The sequence below is a fragment of the Hippopotamus amphibius genome, chromosome 10 (assembly GCF_030028045.1).
Source record: "Hippopotamus amphibius kiboko isolate mHipAmp2 chromosome 10, mHipAmp2.hap2, whole genome shotgun sequence".
NCBI lineage: Eukaryota > Metazoa > Chordata > Mammalia > Artiodactyla > Hippopotamidae > Hippopotamus > Hippopotamus amphibius.
This window is the reverse complement of record NC_080195.1, coordinates 33,932,397-33,951,024: the sequence shown is the minus strand read 5'-3', so window position 1 is coordinate 33,951,024 and position 18,628 is coordinate 33,932,397. Positions and strand designations below refer to the sequence as shown.

The following is an 18,628-nucleotide window of genomic DNA, read 5'->3' as shown; positions in this document are numbered from 1 at the left end:
CTCAGACACACACACACAGCCCCGCTCAGACACACACACACAGCCCTGCTCAGACACACACACACACAGCCCCGCTCAGACACACACACACACACAGCCCTGCTCAGACACACACACACACAGCCCCGCTCAGACACACACACACACACACAGCCCCGCTCAGACACACACACACACAGCCCCGCTCAGACACACACACACACACACACACAGCCCCGCTCAGACACACACACACACACACACACAGCCCCACTCAGACACACACACACACGCACAGCCCCGCTCAGACACACACACACACACACAGCCCCACTCAGACACACACACACTCACACAGCCCCGCTCAGACACACACACACACACACAGCCCCACTCAGACACACACACACTCACACAGCCCCAGCTCAGACACACACAAAAACTTTACAGAAACAGGCAAACATTCCACATGAGTCTTCAATTTGCCTTTTTTTAATATATTTTAGAATTTAAAAACTAAAAAAAAATAACAAGGTGAATCTTCATTAAGTAATACCAAAAAAAGTTAAGTAACTGATTACTCCTGAATAAACTCAAATACAAAGATTCCTAGCTGTGTACTCCTAAACTTCAAGTCTATTTTTAATAGGAAGATACAAATTGTGTCCGGTTAGGAATATATACTTTTGAAACCTTTTGAAATACTATGAAATATAGTTTATGAATTTCCAGTCATCATGGTTTGAATTCCTCCCCCAAAATGCTTCTTAAAACTGTTATAGATGGTCGTTTATTGACTCTGAAACAAATTCTGCATAAAGCAATAGACAGAAATAGCATTAATATCAGCACACTCATTGCACAGTGATGTCAACCATACTGATAATTATCACACAGTTTCTGGTAAAGCACTCTTCTTAGAGACCAGGCACATGGAATCCATTCAAAAGTATTTTAACTATTTGCCATACAGCTTTGAGAAAATAATTTCTTTTTGGCCAAGCCACAGGGCTTGTAGGATCTTAGTTCCCAGGGATTGAACCCGTGCTCCCAGCAGTAAAAGAGCAGAGTCCTAACTACAGGACTGCCAGGGAGTTCCCTTGAGACCATAACTTAACCACGTAAAATTTACCTCCATTTTCCCGATAGTAGTTGAGTAAATTTGCAAATTCAATTGCTAGTCCAATCCAGTAGCTGTGCAACCACAGAGGGAAAAAAAAACATATTTCTGGGAGCAAACAACTTTCTCTTTGATTTTATGTCTGTTCACTGAGTAAATTTCATTATGAGAGGAAAGGCACTACCCTAAACACGAGAAATACCAAAAGCACATGGTGCCACTTCTATTTGTCAAACCAAATGAAAACTGGAAACCTTTTGTTTCAAACCCCATTTCCAATGCGGGAGAATATCCGGAGGTCCCTTGGGAGGCTGAAAACAAAGCCTCCTATTCCAGCAGGAAGGCTCTCCCTGTGGTACCTGAATCCACCAGCCAGCTGCCTCTGTCGGCCCTCACCTGCACATCCCCTGCCCAGGAACCCACTGTTCACCCAATCCCTTCTCCCATCCCCTCTCAACTGTGTCACCTCCGCCTGGAATCCTTTATTTCCCCCATGTCTACTGTCTCCCGCCTAACAAAAGTCATAATTCTGGGCCCATAATAATGTCCTCTACTCCATGTAGATACACCTGCCCCCAGATCTCGCACAATCTCTCCCCTCTTTAAACCGCCAACAATATATCCCTTCGGCATCGTTTATGCACTTAGAATCCCACCTCACAGGCTATTTTCAGCTGACCTCTACATTGCCCTTCAGTGCTTACTGAATTACCTTATAAGCAGTAGAATCTCCATAAACACTTATGGAACTGAATCATCTGTTATCTAATAAACTGCTTCCTAAAAATCAATCTGTATTCCCTGAATAAAAACTGCCCAATTTTGACAGCGGAAGGTTCCCGCAACCAAGTGATATGGACCTTTCACTTTATTAGCTTTCCAAAATTATTCATTACAAACTGTCATTAAATATACACGTGCACGTGAGTCTCCGCCCATGCTATTCTCATGCCATCTCTCGAGGGTCAGAAAAGACATTTATTTTATATACGGGAAACCAACGACCAACCAACAAGTATGTGCTGTCAACCTGGAAACCAGAGCCATATATAGCTAGCAAAGGCCAGAGGAGGAGAAAACAGAAGCCTGTTTCTCCAGCAGCTTGTTATTTGCTTGCAGAGAAAAGATGGCACAGGGACGTGTGTCCCACATGTGCTTAGAGTATTTCTACGGTTGCTTCTTAAAGAGGTTCCACGTGGCTCACAACCGTAGTAGCTCTGGCCTCTGGTCAATGTCGGTGGCAAACGAGGGTCTCCCAAAGGCCAGTGTGAGAGCCGTGAGTACGAAGGGTGTCGAGGGACTTTCTAGGCGGTGCAGTGGTTAGGAATCCGCCTGCCAATGCAGGGGACACGGGTTCCATCCTTGCTCTGGGAAGATCCCACATGCCGCGGAGCAGCTAAGCCCGCGCGCCGCAGCTACTGAGGCAATCCGTGTTTATTATAGAAAATACAGAAAGTTCCGAAAAGTAAAAGGAGATAATCAATAACAATCATCTTATCACAATCCAACTCTGTTATCTTCAACATTTATTCAACAGTCAGAATATCTATGAGGATCTGCCATGTCCCGGACACATCAGAGAACAAGACAGGAAAACACCCCTGCCCCTCTACAACTTACATCCTATCAGGAGAGAAAGACAATAAGCAGAAATAGGAAGTAGGTTGTACAGGACACTGGCAGGTGGTAAGCACAGAAGGTCAAGGGCAGGGTGGGCCCGGGGTGCGTGAGAACGTCATGTTACCATGGTGAGATCACCCTGCTTTACAGGCTCCCTTCCCCACTAGTTAGAGGGTGAGTGTTTCCCTGAGCCATTACACACTCTCTTGCAAAATAATTTTTAATGATTGCAGAGAACTCCATCTCATGAACGTACCGTAATTAATTTCACCATTCTGCTCTATGCAGCAATGAGATTTTCTTTTTTTAACTCTCACAAATAATGCTTCTATTTCCTCGAGAGAAATGTAAAGAAGAGGAATTACACAGGATGCAGCGCACTGCTGAGGCTCACAGTACCCGGTCACTGCACAGGGCACACCATCTTCAGGCCACGCACTCAGACTCATCATCCTCTCTCTCCTTCAATGTTCCTAGATGCCCACCTAGCGCCATGTCTGGTATGGAGCGGAACATGCAATACATACTTACTGGATTAATAAACGCATAGAAAAATGAACGCGTACTAAAAAATCACTCTGGCTGTCAGACAGCCAGGAAGCTGCTTAGAAATTTTCCCTCCCACTAAGGAGTGAGTCATATCTCAGACACATTCAGCACCTTCCTAACAGGGCTGCAAAGTATTTCCCGTAATGCCTTTCAGATGTTGGAAACTGCCATACGACCTGGACAACCAGAGAATACTATTAACCATCTAAATTAAACCCTAAATAGCACACAGAAACTATGCAGAAAACGCTGCCATTACTTTCCCTCTACTTAAAGATTACAATTATATAACACCTTACTTTTTTGGGGGGGGAGGGGGTGCACTGGGTCTTTGTTGCTGCTTCCTCTAGTTGCCGCTAGTGGGTGCTACTCTTTGTTGTGGTGCGCAGGCTTCTCATTGCTGTGGCTTCTCTTGTTGCAGAACACAGGCTCTAGGAGCATGGGCTCAGTAGTTGTGGTGCACGGGCTTTGTTGCTCCACGCCATGTGGGATCTTCCTGGACTAGGGCTCACACCCGTGTCCCCTGCATTGGCAGGCGGATTCTTAACCACTGCGCCACCAGAGAAGTCCTCTTGAAACATAAATGAGAAGTATATCTTTTAATAGTTCACGAGCTACTACTCATCCTAAATGCCAACCATAGCATTATAAACTGCTACTCTCATCAAAAACAAACAACAAAAAACTTGTACTATCATAAAGAGGAAAAGCCTTAAAATGATGTGTATAAAAACTTGGCAAACAATTCAAAACAAGCTCACAGACATAGAGAACACACCTGTGGTTGCCAAGGGGGTGAGGGGGCATGGGAGGGATGGATTAGAAGTTTGGGATTAGCAGATACAAACTACTATATAGAGAATGGATAAAGAACAAGGTCCTACTATAGAGCACAGGGAACCATATTCAATACCCGGTAATAAACCATAATGGAAAATAATATGAAAAAGAATGTGTGTATATATATATATATACACACACATATAACTGAATCACTCTGCTGTACAGCAGAAATTAACACAACATTGTGAATCAACTACACTTGAATAAATTTTTAAAACCTGGCAAACAAAATACAGCACTCAAAAAAAAAAGCAAAGGAGACATCAGTTCTTTTTCCCCTGAGCTGGTTCATTACGGGGCCATGTGACTGAGCAGTAACAGTTTCATTGTTGAGGGAATGGAATACTCTGAGTCATAGGCACGATGTTTCCCATTTAGAAAAACAACCTTGAAATCCTCCTTCCTCAAGTCCATTTTCAGAAATCAGAAGTAAATCCAGGAAGCCATCTAAAAAGAGCTCCTCGTTCATAATGGAGCCTTGAAAAAACGAGAGGCAAATGTCCCCTCATACGCACCAGCAGTAAGAACACACACCCTGCGGTAACAACTGTCCTATCTGTGAATAACCCACATGGCCCTTCATCCACTGCACTGCAAATGGCCTCGGGTGCAAAGAACAGAGGGGATGCGGACTTCAGAGTCTCCACGGGGTTTCTGGGTGTGCACACTGGAGCTCCATAACTACTGCATCTCCACAGCCCCTTGGCTGTGTCTCAGAGGTGCTGAGATCAATACAGGAGGGGAGGATTCTGGCCGCAGCAGGTGACTGTGTAAAGTTGCTCACATTTGGGGCTACCTGCATAAGACCTCGCAGTCTGTCCGCATGATCATGGGACCTGGCCACAGCAGAACAAGATGCAGGGATAATGAGGCCAAAGCGGCTTGTGCAACGTGGCCCGGGTGGGCTTCCACACCGCGCTGTCCACCCCGTCAGTCTGCACATGTGTCGCATCTCTGATTCCAGCGGCTATCCTTAGAGAAGTGGCCCAGTGGGAACCAAGCACCCAGCCCAGGTGTGTGAGAGTCAGAATTCATGCCTCTGCTTCCACCAGGGCACTGATGCTCTGCGCTGCGAGGGGAGCTTGTGGGTGCCAACATCTCAGATCACATCACAGGAACTCTGCCTGCATCCTTCTCTTAATATAGTGCTTTCGGAAAAGACTGGAAAGTAACTCTACCAAATACCTGTCTGTGAAGAAATACTCTGACTACATCGTTTGTCTTTTGGTCTGTTCATTCAACACATATTTCTTATTTATTGGCTGCGTTGGGTCTCCAATGCTGCGCACAGGCTTTCTGTAGATGTGGCGAGCAGGGGCTACTCTTCATTGTGGTGCGCAGGCTTCTCATTGTGGTGGCTTCCCTTGTTGTGGAGCACGGGCTCAAGGCACGCAGGCTTCAGCAGCTGCGGCACGTGGGCTCAATAGTTGTGGCTTGCCGGCTCTAGAGCGCAGGCTCAGTAGTTGTGGCACACGGGCTTAGCTGCTCCTCGGCATGTGGGATCTTCCCAGACCAGGGCTTGAACCCGTGTCCCCTGCATTGGCAGGCAGATCCTTAACCACTGAGCAACCAGGTAAGTTCAACACATATTTCTTTTTTTTTTTTTCATAATATTTTTATTTATCGATTTGTTTGGCTGCGCCAGGTCTTAGTTGCAGTATGTGGGATCTTTTTTTTTCAGTTGTGGCATGTGGGATCCGGTTCCCTGACCAGGGATGGAATCCAGGCCCCCTGTATTTGGAGCACGGAGTCTCAGCTACTGGACCACCAGGGAAGTCCCCAACGTGTATTTCCTGACTATCGGTTTTACAAGATGAAAAGCACTATGGAGACAGACAGTGGTGATGACTGCACCACATTATGAATGTATTTAATACCACTGAACTGTACAGTTCAAAATGGATAAGGTGGTAAATTTTGTTATATGTATTTCACCACAGTAAAAAATTTGGGGGAAAAGCAGGCAGATTGTAGAAAGGAGTGGAAGTTGGGAAAGTGACCTGCAAAGGGTTAAGCCCCCCACTTCCCTCCCTCACCCCCATTTTCCTTTGCCCCCAAGGGAGGACCCCAGTCAGACCAATCACAGAGGAAACTGGCTGGCTGTCTCAAGTGTGAGTGGGGCCAGAGAGTAGAGAGAGCTAGACAAGGGGGTCCCTGAATTCCATGTGTGAACTCATCCAAGCTGCAAACGTGCAAGACAGACCCCAAACAGAAAGCAGAGGCTCTGGAAAACTAAACCACACGGGAACCACCACTCAGAGGGCATGACATAGAACTTGTGTCCTAACCTCACCTAACCATGTCGACTACCTGCTAAAACAAAGAAACAGACAAAAAACACAGCACCCTCCTGGATTACAACAGGACCCAGAGTTTATACACACAACATTCACCACGTTCAGGACAAAGGAAAATTACTTGATGTACAAAGAACCAGGGAAATGTGACCAGTTTCCAAGGCAAAACAGAATCAGCAATGGCAGCTCAATCTGACCCAGATGTTAGCGTTACAAGCAAAGGCTTTAAAGCAGCTACTGAAGCTGCGTTCCGCGAGGTCAATGCTCTTGAAATCAACGGCAAGTTGAGTTTCCCAGCACAGAAACAGAAACGACAGAAAAGAATCAAATGGAAATTACAGAACTGAAAGCTAGAAGATATATAATCAAAAATTCAGAGGGTCATCGCAATAACAGAAGGGAGATGGTAGAAGAAAAGCTGGTAAACTTGAAGATCAACAGAAATTACCCAATCTGAAGAAGAGAGAGAACAGATATCAAACAATAATAAATACCCAGCCTCAGGAACCTGCGGGGCAATGCTAGAAGATCAGACACATGTTGTCGTAAAAGAAGGAGCAGATGATGAAAGCAAGACCAAAAATAAATATCCAAGGAAATAAAGTCACGGGACTAGATGAGAACCTCTGTGAAGTAAGAGAAGAGGGGACCCAAAAACTGAGCCCAGCACTCAGACTCAAGAGTAAGAGAGACCATCAACACAAGGTAAAGGGGGGAAACAACAGGACAGAACAGAGAGGCTGGGCCCCCAAACCCAGGGAAGAGGACCAGAAAGGAAGGAGCGGAGGGTTGTGTCAGATGCTGCAAGTGTGGCCAGGATTGAGAACCAACCATTGGACTTGACAGCGTAAGAATGATCAGTGACCTTGGTAAGACCTATTTGGTAAAGGGATGGGGACTAAAGCCAAAATGATAAGGATGCAAGGAAGGCAGGCAGGAAGGAAAGGGAGTGCAGATAATTCTTTCGCAAAGTCTCGCAGGAAAGGGGAGGAGGGCTCTACCTAGAGGGTTCTACAGACAGAGTGGGTTCAAGAGTGTGTTTTCTAAGATGGAAGAGATTTCTGAATGCTGATGGGGTGGATCCAGTACAGAGGGAAATTCATGACACAGGAGAGAAGGCTCAACTTTAGAAAGACATCCCTGAGTGATGAGTGGGGATGGAACCCAGCACAAGGAGGACAGGCCTCAGACAGGCACTCAGATGAGAGTGCGGGTGTTTCAACAGGAAGGAAATCAGAGTCTAGAAGTGCAGATGTGGGGGGCTGCTAGGTTTAGCTGAAAGGATAGAATCACTGTCTTCAAAGTGTGTCTACTTCATCAGTGAAATACGAACCAAGACCACCAGCTGATATTAAGGAAGGGTGGGAGATGCTGGAGGTTTGAGCAGGAAACAAGATGTGAAAAAAGTCATTTTGGAGAGAGAGAGCATATCTGGACCAGGGAGAATCCACGGTGCAGAATTCAGCAGGGACGTAAGGAGGACTCCTTTGTAGAGAAGGTTGAAAATCACAGATGCTTTCCAGACTGTCTGAAAAACAACCCCACTAAATGCGACCTCAGCCACATTACAAGCATATTTCCTAAGTCATTTCCTCAGGGAGTCATCCCAAATGCTAGGCAACCTCTTCAGCCTTAACACCCAGCCCTCCAGGGCTCGGCCAGGGGCTAGAGAGAGGTCTCTACATAACTTGCTTTGTGGCCTCAAGGAGATGGCCGTTGGGAATGAATGTGAAATACTGACACCTCATAAGTAGACAAACGTCAGGGGAGGGAAACTCCAGACCAGCAACTCTTCAGATAACCAACGACCAAGCCAAAACTATCCCAGGAAGAGCTGTACCAGGGGTAGCTCAGTTTAGAAAGTTCGGTCTCCTTTCGTCCTCAGAGCTGAGCAGGAACGGATGATGTCTGACATGATTGCAAAGCGGGCACGACAGGGAAGGTAAGCAGGCTTGAGGAATATCCCTCCACCTCCAGATTCCTAAGAAAATAATAATCCAAGGTCCAAGACTAACAGCGGACAGGAAAAGGTCAAGGGAAAAAAAACGCTGCAAGGACTCTGAGACCGCAGCGAGGAAACAAAACCAGTTCCTGCACTGTAGCAAATCAAAACTCTTAAAAACATAAAAAAGAAGAGATTCTGTACCTCTTGACCCATAAAGGAGAGCTCGCGGACTATGAGACAGATTCTTCTGGAGTAACAGAAAAGACCTTCAAATTAGGGCCGAGGCCCTGGAAAGCACAGGAAACCCCCCGAGGAGCAGACAGGAAGAGGCTCCCAGCAGGGATGGGCATCCCTGGCTGCCGTGACAACAGGACAAGAAGAGAAGACACACGATCGGGGTCCCATTATCACAGGCAGATGGTGCCAGGTCATCCTGACCTGTCATGATCCTTGTTTTAGGGATGAGGAACAGCCCCACCATGTTACGCAACTGACACACGAGAAAACAAACTTCATCAAGTTCTGAAAAACAGCAGTTATTGTTCTAGCTACTAGAACTCTTAAAGGTAAGGAAATTCCAGATGGCCGGAAAGCCAGGAAGAAACTCCAACAATGGAACTCCACGGGCAGATCCATGTCATTTTAAAGTAGGGATGGGGACACCAAGAATGTGGACTGAGCGAGGCCAGCGGCCACCTTTCAGGTCTAAGGAGCTGTGACTCTCGCGGCCACTCTTCAGATGTCCTCTCATTTTAATGAGGTCACGAGTGTGAAATCTACCAGGCACCCATGGAGCTGAGGGTCCTGGGAGCACAGGCGGCTCCCTTGCACCCCACCCCCCACCCAGCTCTCTACCCTCAAACAGGCGCTGGTGCCCAAATCCCCCAGGGAATCAAAACAGCGGTCCTCCGTCCTGACAGGGGTGGGAGGGGGTAGCAGGGAGGGCTCCCAGGCCTGGCTGCAGACAAGGCTTTGCTTAGCTTTGTAGAAATCACACTCTCTGATCGAGGTTTTCTCACCCATAAAAACCAAGCAGGTGGACTCAAATCACAGCCTTCAGAGCGGCAAGGGGCCCCTGCATCAGGTGAGGTTTGATTCCGTCCACCGACTGACGTGCAAAGAGTATCTTTCAGGTCCAAAATTCTAAAAATAACAGGCACAACAACCAACACATTTTGTTCTGGAAGTTCATTTCTAAGTCAGTTATTTGAAACTGGGAATGTGCTTCTCCATAGAAATAATGTTATCAGGTTAGGTTTCCATGTCAACCTACCCAAACCTATTAACTTGCAGAAAACGTGAATATAGTACGATTGTAATACGTCACCGCTCACTGGGCTGCGAGGGAGGCTCTCCCACCTCCTCGTGGGACCCCCACTGCCCTGCCAACCACCGCCACCACTGCCACTGTCACCAAGCATCAGGGAGAAGGAAATTCTCAGGCACAAAAGGAACAGAAAGTGAGAATGGAAATAAAGTATAAAGATGGGTCTAGGTGGGTGGGTGGGGGGTGAGGCCAAGAGTGGGGACCAGACCAGCAGGTCCATAAGAGCAGAGGCGGGAGAAGCCATGTGTCCCAGTCCTCCCCAACCCCACTGCTGGCCCCTTTCATCACTGTGGACTCCCTCTTCCAACACCAAAGCCACATGATAAGGAAGAACTGGGGACGGGGGCTGGGAAGGAGAGGGGCCAAGACAGCACCGTGTCCACGGGGTCTGCATCAGAGAATCCATGAGTCCGTACACGTATTGCCCGCAACCCAGGAGTCACAAAAGGGCATTTCTAACATCACAGGGTGGCACGTCCCAGGGTCCGCACGCACTTCTCCAGTGCCATCCACACCTCCCGTCTCCATCCCCCGGCCCCACTGGGAACTGTAAGCTGGGCAAGAGGCTGGGCCAGTGCCCTGGGCACCAAGCCCAGAGGAACCCCGCTCACGCCTCTCCAGCCACACCACATCCCCGAGGCCAGGGGCTCACAGGGCCCCCCGTCTTCCAGACCACACCACAGTCCTGGACCTGCTCCAGGCCCTACCTGGGTTCATGCAGACCTGGGGTGTGCAGCAGGGATGGACGCAAGCACCATGGGAGATGCTGGACAAGAAACCAGAGGTGCAGCAGATCTTGACCTTGAACCTCGCTGTCCAGGTCATCATGAAGGTGTATTTATCAAGAGAGGAGGACAGGACTTGACGTACAGGGCGGCGGACTGATGCCTCTGAAATCTGTGTTCAGACGCGTGGTATGCGAGCCTCCACCTGTGCTCCCGGCCCCGTCCCAGCGAGCATCACGGGCGGGGCTGCCCATCCTCCCCCGCCCAGACCGCCGGGCAGTGTGCCCACAAGGTGGGATCGGGTTTGCAGTGAGCTGATCTCCTTCCTCTGGGCTCTTCTTCATTAGAAATCAAATGACTCCCAGCGCTCCCCCGACGGAAGGCTCTCCAAATTTCACTCCCACGGAGGATATTTCCCCCTGCCCACCCCCACACAGGATCACAAAGATGACCCTTGTAGGCGCCACACCGCGGGGCTTGTTCCCCTGCAGTAAGACGCTCGCTCGCTCACTCGCACCAGGGGTGCAAAGCCCACACACTGTGTTGCTTCAACATGAAACAATGTTCAAGTGTAACCCGTCTACACCACAGGTAAGTCACGGATGCAGGTCCCAGGTCCTTTCACTTTCTGCAGCACATCCTGCAGCACAAGGGAGCAGTAACACCTGTTGCAGGGCTCCCAGCCCATCAGCTGTCTGTGTACCTGGGGCCCACCTGCTCACCCAGTGGCACCTGTGCTCACCCAGGGCTAGTCCAGCAGGCACTGTCCTGCACAGCCAAGAGCAGGCAGAACCAGGGGACACTGACTGGCGTCATCAGACAGGACAGTCAGGGTAAGTGAGAACCAGCCATGTATTATCAGGGCTGCGACCAAGTTCAATGTCAGCTCAGGATACGTGACCTGATCTGTACTATAGCGGAATCTGTGCTGTGGGTCACTCTTTGCCAGGCTCTCAGTGATTTCTGCAACGTCCACAGGTTCTATGCATCCTCACCTTTGCCCTGCTTTGCTCCATCACAATTATGATGATCAGGAATCCTGCCCGATCAGGTCACCAGGATGATGTCACCAGGCCCTGACCTCCTCCCACAGCACAGAGGCCAGTCATTATAGCATGTTTCCAAAACTGGGTTTGATGAGGTGTCAAACTCTTTTTTAAAAAGCCTTTCTATGTACCAACACCAGCCAGTTAGAAAATTTTCTGATATGGGAACACTGGTTAGAATGGGCATCATCAGAAAATATACAAACAGTAAATGCAGGAGAAGGTGTGGAGAAAAGGGTACCCCCTTGCACTGTTGGTGGGAATGTAAATTGACACAGCCACCATGGAAAACAGTATGGAAGTTCCTAGCAAAACTAAAAACAGAATTACCATATGACCCAGCAATCCCACTACTGGGCATATACCCAGAGAACACCATAATTCCAAAAGACACATGCACCCCAATGTTCAGTGCAGCACTATTTACAACAGTCAGGACATGGAAGCAATCTAACTGTCCATCAACAGACAAATGGATAAAGAAGATGTGGTACATATATACAATGGAATATTAGTCAGCTGTAAAAAGGGATGAAATTGGGACATTTGTGGAGACATGGATGGACCTAGAGTCTGTCATACAAAGTGAAGTCAGGAAGAGAAAAACAAATATTGTATATTAACACATATATGCGGAATCTAGAGAAATGGTACAGATCAACCAGTTTGCAAAGCAGAAATAGAGACACAGATGTAGGGAACAAACATATGGACACCAAGGGGGGAAAGTGGGGGGGAGGGATAAATTGGGAGATTGGAATTGCCATATATACATTACTAATGAGAAAAAAATATTAAATTATACACTTTAAATATATGCAGTTTATTGCATGTCAAAAAAATTAAAATTAAAAAAAAGAGAAAAGATTATGGGAGAGTGATATAAGATCCCTTTCATAACAAAAATAAAAAATACTACCTAGAACTGAACACTAAAATTTTGCCAAAAAGACAAGAAAAACCACTCACAAAGAAAAGGAATAAAATGGAATAAAGAGAAATACCACATTTCTGGAAAACCTAATTTAATATTATATAGATTTCAAGTCTTTAGAAAAGAATCTGAAATTAATACGCACCCAATCAAATCCCAACAGAATTTTTTTCTGGAGTTTGGCAAAAATGATTCTAAACATCACCTGGAATAATAAAATATGTGAGAAGAGTCAAGAAATTTTTTTAAAAGGAAAGCTATTGAGGGGACAGGACAAGACCCCACCCTCCAAATATAAAAATATATAACTAAAGTTCAACAATGGGGGGAGTAACGGCCTAGAAATAAACTGGCGTATCAATGCAACGGAACAGAAAACCCAGAGACAGATCCAAATATAATCAATATATGGTAAAAAGTGGCATTTCAAATCCGTGGGGGCAAGGTGGATTAGTTAACAAATGGATTGAAGCACCTGGTGAAAACTTGGAAAAAATAATAAATCAGATCCCTACCTCAAACCATTCACCAAATCAAACTAGATGTGACAAAAACAAAACATGAAATCATAAAATTCTGAGAAAATGCCAGCAAATGTCTGTATCACCTTGGGGTCAGACAGGAATTGTTCCACCCCTGCTGGGCAAGCCCAGGGACCCCCAGGCACGCAGCTCAGAAGAGGAGCCTCCTGCCCTTGGCTGCAGCCCTGGGACCCCGGCTCTTCCCCTGCCCTGTGTCCCTCCCCTGCAGCCAGCGAAGTGTAGGCAGCAGGACCCTCCCTCCCACAGCCCCAGGGAGGGTAGCAGAGCCACATTCCAATCTGATCAGAAAGCCTTCTTAGTGTAAGCCAACTGCCCACGGAGAGCCCGGAAGGAAAAAACGGAGCTGAATTTCCAAAGCTCCAGGGATGTGTTTTGATTCCTTTTCTCGTTCCAAGTAAATATTCACTTTCACATCTAATTCTCTATTCAGATTTTTATATGCTTTTCCTTAAACAGAAACCAACATTGCAGAAGCTTCAGCCCCTGCAAACCCTGGACCCAGGCTGCCCCACACTTTCCTGCTTGCTCACAGCTCTGCACAAGCGCCTCGCGGCAGCAGCAACACAGCTGGGAGGAGGTCCTGGATGAGAATTCACAAAATAATTGCATGTTCATAACATGTGGGGTACGGCTGTGGTTAGAGCACAGCCTTTGAAATCAGACCGACTCTTCAGAGCTTCAGTTCCCTTTTCTGTAACATGGCAATTACAATACCTTGCAAGGTGGGAAGACTTGATGGGATCAGATATGCAAAAAAACGCTCAGAGCGGTACCTACCCTACGGCAGTGAAGGTGAACAGAAAGAAGGGCCAGAAGAACACACACATTAAGCTGGTTTGGCTTCTGAAGACGTGGTTCCAGAGCTGAAACGCCACTGTCCTATTACCTACTCCCAGCCATGATTTTTACTCCTTAGAAAGAAAAAGACAACCTAGAGGCAGGACTGTTATTACTGTGTCCACTACAACTGTACATCACGAAGCAAAAAATCATTGCAATTTTTCAACTGCTGACACTTCCAGGCAATTTCTTATATAAGTGAAAAAACAGAAAAGTGAAGCAGATGGTATATGACCCTCAGAGAAAAAAATTCCGGTTTCTCATAAAACGTGAACACCCACACTGGCCTGCGGGACTACAAATAATCGGTTCCCTACATCTGTATAGCGCTCGGCAGGTCACAATGTTTACCGTTTAGAGAGCATTTTTACAAGAGTGATCACTCTCACAACATCCCCCAAAGTAGGTATTCATACCCCATTTTATAGATGACCAGTTGACACTCCAAGAAAAATGGCTATCTGGCCAGATCAGTGTTTGGTCCTGGGGCCATCTGTGGGGGCCCCTAGAAGCCCTCCAAGCCCCGGGTCTTCCTACAGGCTGTTCTGCTTCAGGGGTGACCTGGGAAGAGGTAGAGTTTGTTGGTGAGCTCTCTGAGGTCAGGATGAGGAGAAGAAGTCATCATGAATTCCAGTGGAGGTCACTGGCAGGCCACGGCTGCCAGCAATGCAGGAGATTGATTTTTACTTAAAATCTCCTTGGTCTACTGGGAAATAAAATGGCAGGCGAAGGGTCCTGCCCTGAAGGGAAGGAAAGAGGCCACCGCAGCCGGGGAGCCATCCCACCAACACTGCTTGTTCTACAGCAGAGGTCTGGGGGGGCCCATGGTGTGAGGCACGGTGCAGGATCCCTGCCCTGGAAGCGGGAGTAAGTCACGCAGGTGGACGGGGCACCAGCTTACGCCTGGCATCGGCTCCTTCCCTTCACCCTACACACTCGCCCAGGCGTGAGAAAAGCAAACGAAGAGGGACGCCGTCCTGGCCCATACCACCGTACTCTCCACACCTGCACTGAGCACCTGAGCCGCCATGCCCACCGCGCGGCATCCTCCCCGTCACCCCACGGTCCCAGAAGCCCCACAGCCTGACCTCCATCCCCACCGCCCCGACAGGACGGCCCCGCCCCGCTCACCTGGGCCCACGGCGGTGCGCACCTGAACAACACTGCTCAGCAGCACCTGCTGGGCCCAGACGGGGTCCAATCAGGCCGTGTGATCACAGGAAGCCGGGCAGCCCCTCCCGATCGGTAAACAGTCAAAAGTCTTCCACTCGGAATTCACAACAGCCAAGACACGGAAGCAACCGAAGCGTCCATCGACAGAGGCGTGGAGAAAGAAGATGTGGTAAACGGACACAATGACTGCTACTCAGTCATAAAAAAGAATGAAGTAATACCATTTGCAGCAACATGGGTGGACCTACAGATTATTGTACTAAGTGAAGTAAGTCAGACAAAGACAAATACCATAAGATATCATTTATATGTGGAATCTAAAATACAACACAAAGGAACTTATCTATGAAAGAGAAACAGACCAGACTTGCGGTTGCCACTTTGGCGGGGCGCGGGGGCGGGGCGCGGGGGCGGGGGGGGGAGGAGCGTTGGGGAAGAGAAGGATTGGGAGTTTGGGATTAGCAGATGCAAACTATTATACATAGGGTGGATAAACAGTAAGGTCCTACCATACAGCACAGGGAACTATATCCAAGGTCCTGTGATGAACCATTATGGGAAAGCATATACATTGGTATAACTGAACCACTTCACTGTACATCAGAAATTAACACAACATTGTAAATCAACTATACTTCAATTGAAGAAAAAATTTTAAGTTTTCCATTTAGAAGCCACAGCTAAATGTTGACCAGAGGATCCTAATGGGGGTTGGGGGGGGGCTCCTCTTGTCAACAGGTGGAGTCTGCGGTCCCCACCCTTCCAACATGGGCCACCAACGGAGCACAGAAGTCACACCCTGAGACTCCCAAGACCGGCAGGAAGAGGACAGCACAGCTTGCCACCTGGTTCCACTGGGACGATGGCTCCCAGAACCCGGCTCCCGTGGCACGAGAGAGCTCAGGCACTCACGGAGGGTCGGGTCGCACAGGGAGAGGGACCCAGGCCCTGGCCCGAGGCTAGGGAGCGCCCAGGCTACAGCTGGAGTCAACTACCCAGCCTGCAGGTGGAGTCTTGGAAGAGGATTCTCCAGCCCCTCCCCTCCCTCTCCCCTCCCCCGCCATCTCCCTCCTCCATCCCCTCCCCTCCCTCTCCCCTCCCCCGCCATCTCCCTCCTCCATCCCCTCCCCTCCCTCTCCCCTCCCCCGCCATCTCCCTCCTCCAGCCCCTCCCCTCCCTCTCCCCTCCCCCCACCATCTCCCTCCTCCAGCCCCTCCCCTCCCTCCTCCATCCCCTCCCCTCCCCCCTCCTTGAACACATGACCTGCAAGCCTTGCATGGCGTGCAAGCCTCCCACGCCAAGTTCTGGCCAAAGTGCCTGTTTGTGCGTAAATAATAAATGACTGTTGTTGTTTTGAGCCATTATGTTTGGGGAAGGTTTGCTATGCAGCTATAAATAACATACAAGGGACTGCAGACAATTCCGCTCCCATTAGAAATTCTAAATGAAAGATGGTGAGAATTTTCTGTGTATTAAACCCATCACATAAAGCACAATACTGTATTTTAGAGATAACTGGAAAACCGCAGGTACACATTTGTAAGAGTCTGAAGCAAACTGGGTTTTGAAGAAAAGGTCACAAGCAGCTATTTTCTAATAGATTGCCTAATGTTGATTAGCAATTAATACACGAAAACTTTCAGAATTGGTTTCTAAAGTAACTGAAAATAGGATTTTCCACCTTTTCTTTCCAGAAGGCCGCATTAACTGCATTAATAGCCAAGTAAAACTGTTTTACAATCTCTACCATTCAAACTATTTATCTACATTGTTTTAAATCCATCCCTTTTTCTAATCTAATCCAGGTCCCAGGACCTTGATTTCTCTACTTTCGGTCTTAATTCGCTATTTCTGCACAGGAAACACGATGGAAGCTTCTGCGACTGTGATATATAGAACTATTAAACAGTAAACAGCTCACATTTCTCCTAACTGAGAATCTGGCTACAGTTCCCCAAAATGAAAAAATAGAAACCATATATCAAACAGTTTTTCCTTGATAAGCAAAGCCCATTTGTAATAAACTACATGAGATATTCAAATCCTCTTGATCATAATAGAGCTGTTTAAAAATACATGGATGGAATTCACATTTGCAGTCTGCAGAGGGAACAATAAAGATACTCAGAATTAATAATTCATACATGATTTAAAGCCAGCAGGGAAGGAGGTGGCGTGTCACGCACACACTCTCACCCTCTTTATCCTTCATGTCCTACGTCTTCCCGTGGGCGGTTTTGCTCAGTGTGTGACTCGGGAAGTTAGGCAGAGTTTGTGGGCTTTCTATCTGAGATCTGGGATTCACGACTCTGTGAGGGTCCCTGGGAATGGCCACAGCATCAGTCCACGTGGGAGACCGATTTTATTCAAAATATCCTCGGTTATTGTGAAACAAAATGCCAGGCAACAGGCCAAACCCCGAGGCAGAAGGAAAGAGGTCTCAGTGCACTGGAGCCCTGGTGGGGGAGGGGTCGGAATCCCAGCCCAGCAGTCAGCCAGTCACGCAGAGGGTTCCCCCCCCGAGGACCCTGGAGTGGGGCTCCCAGGCCTCACAGCCACAGGCAACACAGCCAGCCTCAGCCAGCAGGGGCGTTTGTACCAAAAGTGAAAGTCCACTAACCGATCCAAACAGGATCCAATGTTTTTAAAAATGTAACCCACCAACCAACAAGGACCTTACTGTACAGCACAGGGAACTAAACTCAATATTTTGTAAAAACCTATAAGAGAAGAGAACCTGAAGGAGATAGATATGTATAACGGAATCACTGTGCTGCACACCTGAAACTAACATGCTATTGTAAATCAACTACACCTCAAGTCTTTAAAAAATGTAACCCATCAATTCACTTTCACCAGAGAATAAAATTTAAGTAAGCCACTCACGAAGGCTGTAAGACCAAACTACAAATTCCACAGGTGGCCACTGAAGGTGGTACCATCCGGTCCCACAGCACCAAAGCCCTAACGATGGTCCAGGCCTGACCGTGCTCGAGCCAGGGGGCCACCAGCAGCCGACACACACAAGGACCTCCTGCTACCACGTCTCAGCCACGCGGCCCTGAACCGGTGACACGACCTCTCCCAGCCTCAGCTCCTCCGCTGTAGGATGGACATGACTGCCCGTGACCTTGTGAGAAGCTGAGGCACTCATGCTGTGGTTCTCAAAGTGCACCTGGGACCAGCAGCATCAGCACCATCTGGAAACTAGTGAGAAACACACACTCTCAGGCCCCACCCAGACCCACTGAGGCAGAAACAGAGTGGCAGCCCATAAAGCGGCGAGGCTGCCTGCATTTTAACAAGCCCTGCAAGTGATCCTGCCACGCTAAGGTCTGAGAACCACGGCCCAGCTGTTCTTTTTTGCTAATTGCTTTTTTATTGAAGTATAGTTAATTTACAATGTGTTAGTTTCACGTGCACAGCAAAGTGATATAAATATATACATATTCATATATATTCTTCTTCAGATTCTTTTCCACTATGGGTTATTATAAGATATCAAGTAGAGGTCCCTGTGCTTTACAGTAGGTCCTTGTTGTTGACCTATTTTATACATAGCAGTGTGTATATGTTCATCCCAAACTCCTAATGTATGGCTCAGCTGTTCTTAAAGCACTTTGCACAGTGCCTGGTGAGTGTTAGTAGTTCCACAAATGCCAACTGTTATTGTTACAAAGAGCTGAAC

The 18,628-nt window shown here is 47.8% G+C and overlaps 1 protein-coding gene across 4 annotated transcripts in view; it reads right to left on the bottom strand.

Moving 5' to 3' along the window:
• CSGALNACT1 (chondroitin sulfate N-acetylgalactosaminyltransferase 1) overlaps positions 1 to 18,628 on the bottom strand; it is a 321,341-nt gene that overhangs the window by 240,031 nt on the left and 62,682 nt on the right. The window lies entirely within an intron of this gene.